The sequence below is a fragment of the Eubalaena glacialis genome, chromosome 6 (assembly GCF_028564815.1).
Source record: "Eubalaena glacialis isolate mEubGla1 chromosome 6, mEubGla1.1.hap2.+ XY, whole genome shotgun sequence".
In the NCBI taxonomy this organism is placed as follows: Eukaryota; Metazoa; Chordata; class Mammalia; order Artiodactyla; family Balaenidae; genus Eubalaena; species Eubalaena glacialis.
The window spans coordinates 27,731,870-27,745,384 of record NC_083721.1 but is presented as its reverse complement, the minus strand read 5'-3'; the positions used below and the strand labels follow the sequence as shown (position 1 = coordinate 27,745,384).

Below are 13,515 nucleotides of genomic sequence, written 5' to 3'. Positions count from 1 at the left end.
GACAATGATACATCTTATTCAGATGTCCCTAATTTTAATTGTATTTATGTGTGTGTGTGAGTTTAGTTCTATGCAATTTTATCACATTTGTAAATACATATTTCCACCACCACATCGAGATTCAGAACAGTACCTTCATCTCAAAGATTCTTTGTGTTGTGCTTTTATAACCACAACTACCCCATTCCTGTGCTCCATCCCCAACCCCCCAGCCCTAGCCTGTAGCAACCACTAGTTTGTTCTCCATTTCTGTAATTTTAGCGTGTCAAGAATGTTAAGTAAATGGAATCCTACAAGATATTTCTTTTGGGAATTGTTTTTATTCCTTTAGAATAATTCTCTGAAGGTTGATCCAAATTGTCACATACGTCAATAGTTCATCCCTCTTTATTGCCAAGTAGCATTCCGTGGTATGGAGGTACCACACTTTGTTTAACTACTCACCCATTGAGTCACGCTTGGATTGGTTCTAGTCTTTGCTATTATAAATACAGCTGCCATAAACATTCCTGTGAACGTTTTTGTGTTAATGTATGTTGTAATTTATCTAGGGTAAATGCTTGAGTCCATCAGTCATATGGTATTTGCATATTTAGATTTATGAGAAGCTGTCAAATCATTTTTCCAGAGTACAGTACCAAACTCTTTTTACTTTTTGTTGACATGGCTACTAGAAAATTATCATATGTATGTGGCTCACATTTCTGTTGGACGGTGCTGCTCTGGTTCATCCTATATGCATCTCTTTCTATCTGGAGTGTGTTTTCATTATCCCTTCACAAATGCACATGAACTTCTATGGTATAGTAGTTAAGAGCAGAATCTAAGACCAGATGGTCTGTGTTTGTATTTTGCATCAAACCCTTACTGACTGTATGATTTAAGATATTTAGTACCTTTCTTTCCTCTGTTCATTTGTGAATGGGATGACTGTAGTAGTACTGATTTCATTGGGTTGGTGTAGGATTGAGTGCATTAGCGCATGTGAAGTTATTTTCCGATGATACCATTATGACCCGCTGTCCAAGAGCAGATTTAAATCCTAATATAGACTTCCACTGCAGTCAACATCCTCATTAAAATTGTAACTATATGATTATTTCATATCTTTCTCCATTACTATAAGGGAAGTGGCACTGTCTGATTTAGTGCTGTATCCTCAGAGTTAGCACAGAACTGGCCAAGAGAGGGCAGTTAATGTAACATTGTTGAATAAATGAGTGAATGAATGAATGAATGAATGAATTTCCTTCAATGTAAACATTTAAGTAACTCATTTAAGTAACTCATGAGTTACTTAAAATATTTTATTTCATCTTAATTTTTTTTAAAGTCATATTGTGTTATTCATGTTTCTCTGATTGAGAAGTCTTGGTCTCTATTTTAAGTTATATGAATAGTTTTTGCATGTGAATCCTCTATATTGTAGAATAAAAACTGTTCTGGGGTAGTGATAGAATTCGATGGTAAACATATTAAGCCTCATATGTATACTATAATACTCTTTGATTGGTAGTTTTGGTTAAATTGTTCAGTTTAAGTAATCATTCCATTGTTATGCCTGGATTCCCTGAAGGTTGATGGAATTCATGTTACTTAACTGCTTTCTTTGGCGTTATGGGCCTTATGAACACTGATTCCCCTGAAGCATCAGTAGATGACATTGAGATAGAAGTCCCTCTTTACACTTCTGTAGATAATTTTATCTCAATATTTCAATTATTTAAGGCCTTAAATAGGTAAGTTCCATGACATTCTTAGGAAAGTCAGGGAAAACCATGGCTTAACATAGATGATTTTCATTACCTGCTCTCTGTTTAACCCAAACTCTGTACTAACTACCAAGAGCACATGCTTTTTTCATACACACACACACACACTCACACAAATACAGTTTGTCAGTGATCCACCTTTATCTTCTCACCTACCAAGGGAGGTTACTATAGTAGAATGAACACTGACTTATGGTCACTTTGATCTATGGTGAGTGAGGCTCTTGCTATTAAAAAGACCAATTAACATGTTTGAAAAGACCAATTGACGTGTTTCATCCTTCATTTCATTTGCTAAGTAATGGGGATATGATGGGATCTACCAAGATCTCATTGCAGTGATAATTAAATACAAGGGTCCATCTATAGATCATGGACATATACATACACGTATATTTCCTCCGATTTTACCGTCTGCCCTCAAAGGCAGCTATCATTAGACCAGTGTCACACCTTAGCATGCTGAGTATCAGAAATGCACTTTAACTTCACAGTTACATGACAAGGCTTTGCCATGAAATTATGATCCTTAACTCTAAACTAATCAGGAGAGGAATAAAATATCCCTTTTTCCCATCTAAATATTTGAGCTCAGATTTGTACTGAAGCATATCCAGGTGTAAAAGAAAGATTATGATGGTATTTGTTTCCTGGTTTAATGATTCTTGATGCTGAGTTGATTAAAATAATACAAAATAACAAAATTTGCTAATATTTATTGAGTGTTTATTTTGTGATTAGAACTATATTAAATAATTTACCAGATTATTTTTATTGAGATATAATTAACATATAACATTGTAAATATAAGTTTAAGGTGTACATGTTGATTTCATACATTTATATATTGCTATATGCTTTCCACCATAGCATTAGCTAACACCTCCAATGTGTCCCATGATCAGCATTTCTTTTTTGTGGTGAGAACATTTAAGATCTAGTTTCTTAGCAACTTTGAAGTATGTAATACAGTATTGTCAATATAACAACACAGGTAGTTACTATAATCATTCCTATTTTACACTTGGGCACACAGCATAAGAGAGACTAAATTAGTGGCTCAAGGTCAGAGTGCTAGTAATTATTAAAGCTAGGATATGATTCTGTGTAATGTGAGGGTTCAAGCCTTTAACAGCAATGCATGTTGCCTCTTATTTCAATAATTTAAGTTGGTCATTTGGGTTAATAACAGAGAAAGTGATGCTCCCTTTGTTTTCATGTGCCTTATATTTTTCAACATATTTCATTCACATACAGTCTGGTAAAATAATATCAGGTTCCCTTTCTCCTATGCCTTTACATTTATCGTGTTCCCATAGCCTTTATAAATAAAATAAAAAATAACACCAACAAGCCCTTGCCCAAAGTGAGTAAAAATTCTAGCTTCTCCCATCTTCTTATTGCAGCCCAAAGACTTTGACATCATAAATATCTATATGCCAACAATATTGAATTTTCATCATCAGGTAACTCCAGTGTTATAGACATGAAAGTGTAACACCATATCTTTTTACAATCACTCCTCCTGCCACATTTTAATAGATCTATAGTTACCATCTGAAATAATATTAAATGGATTATTTTCTCTCCTTAAAATAGTAAATCCTTATTTAAAGTTGACCATTTGTTTACATAGTGCACAGAAGTCTATGTTTGGAATTTGTTAGTCTTCTCTCTACTGTATATGTGCTCCACACAGCTATTTTTATGTGAAAATTGTTGCTTTATAGGACCACTTTGCCTCTATGTTGCTATTTTATTATTGCTATTCTCTTTAATTGGAATGCTCCTATCGTGTAACCAGGAAGAGTTCTTTCAACCGGGGAACATTTGCTTCAAATAGTATAGAAATGTTTGTTTGTTTGTTTGTTTTTCTTTCTTTATTATTGTCATTTTCCTAAAATATCAACTTTGACTAATAATTATATACAGGCTTTGTTCTTATCTGGGTGTCAACAGTAATTGGAATCCATATCCATATCCTACCTTGCAATCATGCTGCAAAAGGCCCAATAAATTCCCGCTGAGTGTGTTACTTGTTAAATTTAGTGCATTACATTCAGGGTAATGAATAAAAGCAGTGGGCCGTTACCTTCTGGCTGGCTGAGGAAGGCTGGAACAGACAGACTCCCCTGAGGCTTTGAGCCAGCTTAAAACGGTGACAGGCAGAATCAAGGGAGTCCCAGAGCATCACAGTTCAGTTTGTCTCCCTTAATTTCCTCTTCTGTAGAGACTCAGAAGGCTGCAGGAAGGTGAGGTCGTCTTAGCCGTTAATTCACCACACTTTCATAAGACGCTGCATGCTCTGGTTTCATTAACAAGCAAATACAGTTTAGATAGTTACATATTTACCTTCAGCAGAGAGATGAAAATACCATTGAACATATATTAGTAGCTATGCCTCCATGCAGTTTACTTTGTGTATCTACATATGTCTTCTGTGTATTCATTTTTGTATGTTAAATATGCCCATAGGTATTTTAATATGAGTGAATAACCAATTAAGCAAGCTCCATAGAGATAATGTACTTATTTCCATCTCATATTTATTGAACCTACATAAGCAGGTACTGAAAAAATGACTACCACATTCTTAAGCCTACATGCAGCTCTTTCTTAATAGATACATTCTTCATATGAAAAAATTCTTTCTTAAACTATAATATCATAAAATTTAACATATACTGTAAATGCACAAATGCAAGGATGTTAGAGCAATGCGGTCTATGTTCTCAGTAAAATTTTTTTTTAATAACTGAAAGCCAGTCTTGATTCTTGAAGCAAATAATTGTTATACACTATGTTTTGTGCCAAAGCCAGGTGACTCCCTTAGTCTTTTGAATTATTCTGAATGTTAATATCCATCTAGAAACAACTAAATTCTCGAAGAAAGGAGGAAAGAATAATTTGTATGAAATGACTACTTATATTATTCTTGAATGTCTTGGAAATTTTAGTGTAGAGTGTCCTTTGCTATCCATGATAGAGCATCTGGTTCCAAATAACATGGTGTATCTCATTAGAGAGATATTAGATCTAATTATGCAACATATAAGTGAGATCATTATAGTAACATTATCTCAATGAGGGAAGTAAGCACATGTGAAACCTAACACTCTGCTGCTTGAAAGAATTTTTGAAAGCAAATTTAAGGAATTAATGTACATTAAAAGATGTTGAAAACCAGTCATGAATCTTTGACATGTAATGGAAAAATATAATAGAATGATAGGTACCCTGATTAATTTTGCTGGAGATAAAAACAGATTTCCTGGGCAAATACTATGTTTTAATACAAATTATTTTCTAAACAAGATAAAACAAAAAGGTGGTAGAGGAGACATAGCTTTTGTTATTTTGTTTTATTCTATTGCCTTTTTTTTTTTTTTTGCACTTCTACTGTTTTAGAGATCCTCAAACTTTAGAGTGTAACAGAATCACAGAGGAGGCATGTTAAAACAGACTTTGGCCCCATCCTCAGAGTTTCTGATTCAGTAGGGCTGGGTGGAGTCTGAGAATTTGCATTTCTAAAATTCCCAAGGATGCTGATGGTGCTCCTCCAGGGGTCCCATTTGAGAACCACTGGACTATACGAAAATCACTATAGAAGGCATTTAATTCACATTATCTTCTTGATTATTTTTCAGTAAGATGAGAGTCCAAGGATCTTATATTCTGCTCAGTATTTTTCAATCAAGCTGTGTATCTTGGGAAATCCATATTCTATTACAAAGAAAACATTCTTAAAATATAATTAAGGCTGCTGTCTGACAAGTGCATTGGGCATATTTTTAACAGCATATTTTTTTTATAAATTTATATATTTATTTATTTTTGGCTGCATTGGGTCTTCGTTGCTGTGTGCAGGCTTTCTTTTTAGTTGCAGTGAGCGGGGGCTACTCTTCGTTGTGGTGCCCAGGCTTCTCATTACGGTGGCTTCTTTTGTTGCGGAGCACGGGCTCTAGGCGCACAGGCTTCAGTAGTTGTGGCGTGTGGGCTTCAGTAGTTGTGGCTCATGGGCTCTAGAGCGCAGGCTCAGTAGTTGTGGCACACGGGCTTAGTTGCTCCACGGCATGTGGGATCTTCCCAGACCAGGGCTCGAACCCGTGTCCCCTGCATTGATAGGTGGATTCTCAACCACTGTGCCACCAGGGAAGCCCTAACAACATATTTCTAAACAACGACACAAACAAAAAAATGAATAGATATTACCTAGCAGTGAATAGACCAAAAATAATGAGAAGTTATAGCTCCATGAAGCTAATTTAACTCACTCTTATCTGTAGATGTTTTCACTTTCCTAAGACATCTGAGTGTGTTAACTATTAAATTGATCGATTCTAATGTACAGCATGGTGACTACAGTTAATAATACTGTGTCATATACTTGATTTACTAAGAGTGTAGATCTTAACTGTTCTCATTACACACAAAAAAAACTGGTAAATATATGAGGTGATGAATGTGTTAATTAACCTGATAGTAGTAATAATTTCTCAAGGTATATGTATATCAAATCATCACATTGTACACTTTACATATTTACAGTTTTATTTGTCAATTATACCTCAATAAAGCTGGAAGAAAAAATAACAAATAAATTGATTGATGCTGTCAAACAAATTTTAAATTTAAAAAAGTAACAATAAAATAAGATCGTCATCATATGTAAAACAGCTAATTGGCTCTTTCCCTTGTAAAGTAATGCTAACTATAGCTTGAACAGTTCTGCTAAAATATTACCTAACAATGTGTTTAGGAAGATGTATATATAAAATACCACCAAAAGTGTGCATGGATTTTGTTTTTGTTTGTTTGTTTTTTCTGTTTCTTATCTCAAGTCAAGCATTATATTAGTTATGGTAACAATGTTCAAAAGACATTTCCAGAGGGACTATTTTCTTGACTCTACTCAGGCAGCCTTCAAAATAAAATAATCTGGCCCATATTCTGAACTCAAATATCTGAGGCTTATAAAATTAGGAAACATCTATGTGGTAATCTGCCTAAAAATAACAGAAAAGATTGTAGGACCTCAATGTCAGGGCCGTAACTTCGATATTTTTTTGTGTGTGTGTGTGTGTGGAATAGAGCCCAAACCAAATTTTGAAACAAAACTCTTAATTTTTAAAAAGTGGGTTATAGTCTGTTTTTCCATGTTGGTTTTAACTGAGCTATCTGAGCAACTCTGAGGAACCATTTTGTTGTCTCCCCTCTTACCCCAAAATACAGCTGGACTCTCCATTCATCTGCATGTTAAAAATGATGAAACAGTTATTACAATGATACAAGTGCTTTTTTATCATTTTGATGTGATTATCCTATTCCAGAACAAAGTTCTGTTTCCCAGGATCACTTTTAAGTGTCCAATAAAGCTTGGGTTGTGTTATATCCACAAGCAAAACTGGACTGAGTGTTCAGATTCCATTAAGTCTCCTATATTCTTATTCTTGGTTGCATTCTGTAGTCACATGAGAAGCTTTAGAAAATACTGACAGCTGGGTCTCAACCAGAGTGATTTGGATTTAATTGATCTGGTGAGTAGCTAGGTCATTAAGATCTTTTAAGAATCTCCCCATGTTATTACAATGTGTAGCCAAGTTTGAGACCAATGTTTACTTGCAGGTGAATCCATTAAAAGGGCTAATGACAATGAAGTTAGTGTAGGCACCTCACATTCCAAGAGTCTGAGCACATGGGAAATAGTAAAGTGTTCATCCCATTTGTATGGATTTGTGTGTTGCCTGTGTTTTTGACCATGGCAGAGATGGGGTTATCAAGGTGAAATCCACTCTATGGAATTACCATAATCTTGGTGGTAACATGTTTCTGGTAACATGCACTCACAGAAACAATGTTTATTATGCGGGTTTAAATTTTACTTGGTGGGGTTCTTATCTTCTCTCTCCTGTTCTACTGTGTTAGTTCCTTAACCAGAATTCCTGAGAGCACATGATGTTCCAGTCGTTGTGCAGGGATAAGAATACAGCAGTGAAGGAACATAAAGGTAAGATTATACAATTGTTGGTAATATGCTTTTCAGAAAACTGAGTGAAAATGTGAAAACCATTGGCAGAATAAAGTACTTAAATGTTTTTAAAAATTAAACAACAACGAGTTGGTATTAAAATATAGATTATATTGACAAAAATTAGAAAGATAAATGTGGGCATGGGAGTGGAAGGAAGAGTGGGAGGATTATAAAAGAGAACATGTAGCAAGATTTTCATCTTAGCAGGGAGTAGCCAACTATTTTGCTTCATTCTTGGCTTTGATAATGACCCAAGTATAAGGTATAAAGAATGTATGTGGACATCTTAAGGGAAATATAAAGTAATGTAAAATATAAACATGATGTATAACTACCAAATCACTACAGAAGAATTGCATCATTTTTTGGTTTTTAAAGATTTTTTTGATGTGGACCATTTTAAAGTCTTTATTGAATTTGTTACAATGTTTTTTCTGTTTTCTGTTTTGGTCTTTTGGTGGCGAGGCATGTGGAATCTTAGCTCCCTGACCAGGGATCGAACTGCACCCCCTGCGTTCTAAGGGGAAGTCTTAACCACTGGACTGCCAGGGAAGTCCCAAATTGCATCATTTAAATAACTAAAATTAAGGAAATAAAAGGGAAAGTTAATAACTGATATCTATAAATACCTCTACCCTACAAACAGAAACTACACTTTTTTTCAAGCATTTGTGCTTTATTTACCAAAATAGGTCAGTATTATTCAAGAACAAATAAATGATAAATAAGAGAAATCGCAGAAATAACATATGGTCACAATTATACAGTGCTAAAAAATAAAACTACCCTCCCAAATACTAAAAACAAACAATAAAATAAAAACAACATGAAATAAACACACCATTTGCCTAAGTAACTGTTGGGACAAATTGAAAAATAAAATCATAGCTGTAGATGTTAGAGATCTAACATTATAGCATGATGTTTCAGCAGAGGTGTATTACCAAAGCTGTTCTAAGAGACAGTTTCATAAGCTTTAGCCTTTCTACATTAAAAATAAATGTAAATGAATCAAATATTTACCTAAAGAACTTAAGTAGACTGCAATAAACCAAAGAGACAAAGGTTAGGAACAGAAGCAACACAAATTTAATTGAATTAGAGAAATGTAAAATCAACAAGTGAATTAGAACTATGTCTTTTTTTCTAAGGAAAAATCCGTTTAATTTTATGCAAAGAGTAAAAAGAAAAAATAATAAATTAGAAATGAGAAAGAGAATACAAAAATAGGAAATGAAAAAAAAATGTAGAGGGTAATCTTGTTCAAGAAGGTAATTGCAATTTTCTTGATGAAATACTAGCAAATATAATTTGCACAGGGTATTAAAATAACACCCAATAATCCATCAATACTTCCATTTACCTTACCATATATAGATGATTTAATGACTAATTTATAATATTGGTCATATAACAACAGTATGTTTCTCCATATATCCAAGTTTTCTTATAGGACCCATAAATATGTTCTAAGTGTATTTCTTACAATTGTATATTTTTGTGCAAATTTGAATCAGAATTTTTTCCATTATATTTTCACCTGGTTATCACTGGACTAGAAGAGTCACAAAATTCCATACACACAACAATTTGGATGTAAAGAGAAAATATAGCACCCATAATCTAGTCTTTCTCTCAAATAAACATCCAAAATTTGTCAGTAAAACAAAGTGTTCAATCTCTTTAAATCTACTTTGATCTGCTATGTTAGAAAATGCTCGATCTCTCAGTAGTGTATTTCCCCCTCCCCAGGATCTCTTCCTAAATGCTGCTTGGGAATTGCAAGCGCATTGAAGTTCTAGTTCTGCTACTTAGCAGAATATGAATTCCAGTTTCGGCTCAGATAAAGGGACATATTTTAAAAAGTCAACATTTTTTATCAATATCATTAAATTTTGTGGAGGGTTTTTGAAACTTCTTTATTTATATACTTTTGTTTCATTTTATGTAATTTTTATAAAATACCTCTTTTTAATTTTTTTACTTTTAGCAGAAATGATACATTTTTGAGAAATATCAATAATTACTAGAGACCTGCATTTTACTCTCTACTGCATTTCCTTATCCCATCATCACTCCTTGGATTTCAGCATTACTGGCCTTGGGACAGCCTCTTCCCCACAAACACTGTCCCCTACCCCGACTCCCAATTGTTGTGGCTCATCCTGTTTATTGATGTGGCGATGGCAGAGCTGACTTACAAGATCTTTGTAGACTGGACATTAGGACACAGGCCTGTACCATGAGAGCAGCAAAGTGGTATCTCAAGCCTCATTCACAAAGGTGGATCTAGTCCAAGTCCTTCCCGATTTCATGCTCATTTACAACTCACTTTTCTTATTGCAACAGCCCATGTCCTATAACAGGCAATGAGAACCATTAGCAAGCGTTAAGAGTGACACGTTTCCACTGTTTGTCTTCCAGGATCTCATTCTGTGAACTTTTCATAGACTGGGATACCTAGCTCTTGTAAACTTACAAGAGGATCAGTCTATATCATCATTTCTCCAATTTCTTAGCACCAAGTATTTTTTTCATTCACAAATGCCCAACCTGGGACATCTAGTAGAAACTGATATGTCAAAGATGAAATGAGTATCATAGAGGAAAGTAAAGAAGACCAACTCTAAATATATTTTATCATAAAAACAATTTAGAAAATAGTCTAAAATAAATGGGAATGTAAGTATTTCACACCAGTGAGGGTAGGTGTGAAATACCAATTCAAAGCACACTTTCACCCTTGAGGCAAGCTGTAATTTCTTCTTTAATTGGGAACTTACTATATATCAGGCGTTGTGCTTAAGAAATTTGCATATGTAATCACGTTTAATCTTTCCAATGCCCATGTCAGGTAGGCTCTATTATTATCCTTCATTTTTTAGATAAAGGGAGCTAAAATTTGGAGAGATTAAGAAATTGGTCCTCCATGATACAGATAATAAACAGCAGAATCTTGATTCAGACTCTAATTTTGTACCTGATTTTAAGTTCTTAAGCACAATGTTGTAATGTTGTTATGAGCTACTTTTACTGATTGCAAAGGATTGAAATCCAACTTATAGTTTACAAAAAAGTAGAAATCATAGAAAGGAGCCTGAGGGGTTTCATAGAAACCAAAGACAGGAATGAAGCTGGGCCTCAGGAACATCAGAAACCAGGCCATAAACACTGTCCAAACTTGGTTTCCACCCACCTCTACTCTCACTGCATCACCCTATCCCACCAACCCCTACTTGCTCCCTCCCCGGCTCCTCCCTCTACCATCTACCCACCCCTCACCTCTCACTGGCTTACTCTCTTTGGTTCATAGTGGGGAGAGAAAGGCAATAAATAAATTAAAATTATAAATATCTGAGGCAAGTACATATATTAAATAAATATATAAGCCAATGGTGCTAAGTTAAAACAAGGTAATATATACAGCGAGTGATGGGACGGAGATCAACATCAGAGGATATTTCTCTGAAATGACTTTTGAGTAGAGACTCAAATGACAAGAAGAAACCAACCATCAAAAAATCAAGGAAGATCATTCCAGAAGGAGAAGATGAGAGGTACGAAAGCAATGAGCTGATAATATTAGTCAGCCAGGATGGCAAGAAATCAGTAAGTGAATGGGAGAAAGATAGGGGATGAGTTAGGAGTCAGAGAAGAAGACAGGGACTAAAAATCTGTATGGGAAACATTTGAAAGTTATTCAAAGTGGAAAAAGTTATAGCCATAGGGAGGATGCTCTCATTTGCCCAAGTTGGGTCTGATCCCTTGGGTTATATTTTAACTTGGCTGCTGTTGCTGCAGCCAGAGGTCTGTAAAAGAAGGATGGATATTTCCCAGTGGGAGCTGTGGTTCTGGGCAGATAAAGCAATGAACAATTCTGTCCTCTTCACAGTTCTGTTCAAGAACCGCTGTTATAAATTCCTTTAACAGTTCCTGTATATTGTCAAGCACCACTAGCCATGATTCTTTCAAAGCCAGCTTTATATAGGTTATATTTCATACCAGTTTTAAATATTTTAGGTTTTCTGATTTTTCCATACAATTTTAAGGCTTTTTGAAGGAGCCAGTTCACTGGAATATCATCCAATGTTGGAAAATTATCTTTTTTAATGCTGATTTGTTGATTGATTACCTCTTGACTAGTATGTACTTAAATACTGTCTATTGATCTAGGCATTGGCTTCCAGTTCAATTTCACTGGGTATTTTTTTTTTAACATCTTTATTGGAGTCTATTTGCTTTACAATGGTGTGTTAGTTTCTGCTTTATAGCAAAGTGAATCAGCTATACATATACATATACCCCATATCTCCTCCCTCTTGTGTCTCCCTCCCACCCTCCCGATGCCACCCCTCTAGGTGGTCACAAATCACCAAGCTGACCTCCCTGTGCTAAGTGGCTGCTTCCCACTAGCTATCTATTTTACATTTGGTAGTATACATAAGTCCATGCCACTCTCACTTTGTCCCAGCTTATCCTTCCCCCTCCCTGTGTCCTCAAGTCCATTCTCTACATCTGTGTCTTTATTCCTGTCCTGCCCCTAGGTTCTTCAGAACAATTTTTTTTACATTCCATATATATGTGTTAGCATACGGTATTTGTTTTTCTCTTTCTGGCTTACTTCACTCTGTATGACAGACTCTAGGTCCATCCACCTCACTACAAATAACTCAATTTCGTTTCTTATTATGGCTGAGCAGTATTCCATTTTATATATGTGCCACATCTTCTTTATCCATTCATCTGTTGATGGACACTTAGGTTGCTTCCATGTCCTGGCTATTGTAAATAGAGCTGCAGTGAACATTGTGGTACATGACTCCTTTTGAATTATGATTTTCTCAGGGTATATGCCCAGTAGTGGGATTGCTGGGTCGTATGGTAGTTCTATTTTTAGTTTTTTAAGGAACCTTCATGCTGTTCTCCATAGTGACTATATCAATTTACATTCCCACCAACAGTGCAAGAGGGTACCCTTTTCTCCACACCCTCTCCAGCATTTATTGTTTGTAGATTTTTGATGATGGCCATTCTCACTGGTGTGAAGTGATAACTCATTGTAATTTTGATTTGCATTTCTCTAATGATTAGTGATGTTGAGCATTCTTTCACGTGTTTGTTGGCAATCTGTATATCTTCTTTGCAGAAATGTCTATTTAGGTCTTCTGCCCATTTTTGGATTGGGTTGTTTGTTTTTATGATATGGAGCTGCATGAGCTGCATGTAAATTTTGGAGATTAATACTTTGTCAGTTGAAACATTTGCAAATATTTACTACATTCTGAGGGTTGTCTTTTCATCTTGTCTATGGTTTCCTTTGCTATGCAAAAGCTTTTAAGTTTCATTAGGTCCCATTTGTTTATTTTTGTTTTTATTTCCATTTCTCTAGGAGGTGGGTCAAAAAGGATCTTGCTGTGATTTATGTCATAGAGTGTCCTGCCTATGTTTTCCTCTAAGAGTTTTATACTGTCTGGCATTACATTTAGGTCTTTAATCCTTTTTGAGTTTATTTTTGTGTATGGTGTCAGGGAGTGTTCTAATTTCATTCTTTTACATGTAGCTGTCCAGTTTTCCCAGCATCAGTAATTGAAGAGGCTGTCTTTTCTCCATTGTATATTATTGCCTCCTTTATCAAAAATAAGGTGACCATATGTGCATGGGTTTATCTCTGTGCTTTCTATCCTGTTCCATTGATCTATATTTCTGTTTTTG

The 13,515-nt window shown here is 35.0% G+C and overlaps 1 long non-coding RNA gene across 3 annotated transcripts in view; it reads left to right on the top strand.

Moving 5' to 3' along the window:
- Positions 1 to 7,779, top strand: part of LOC133093209 (uncharacterized) — a 214,930-nt gene extending 207,151 nt beyond the window's left edge. For all 3 annotated transcript variants that reach the window (XR_009701250.1, XR_009701249.1, XR_009701251.1), the window contains one exon: positions 7,698 to 7,779. This is a non-coding gene — a long non-coding RNA (uncharacterized LOC133093209). The remainder of the gene's footprint in view (positions 1 to 7,697) is intronic.
- The last annotated feature ends 5,736 nt before the right edge of the window (positions 7,780 to 13,515 follow it).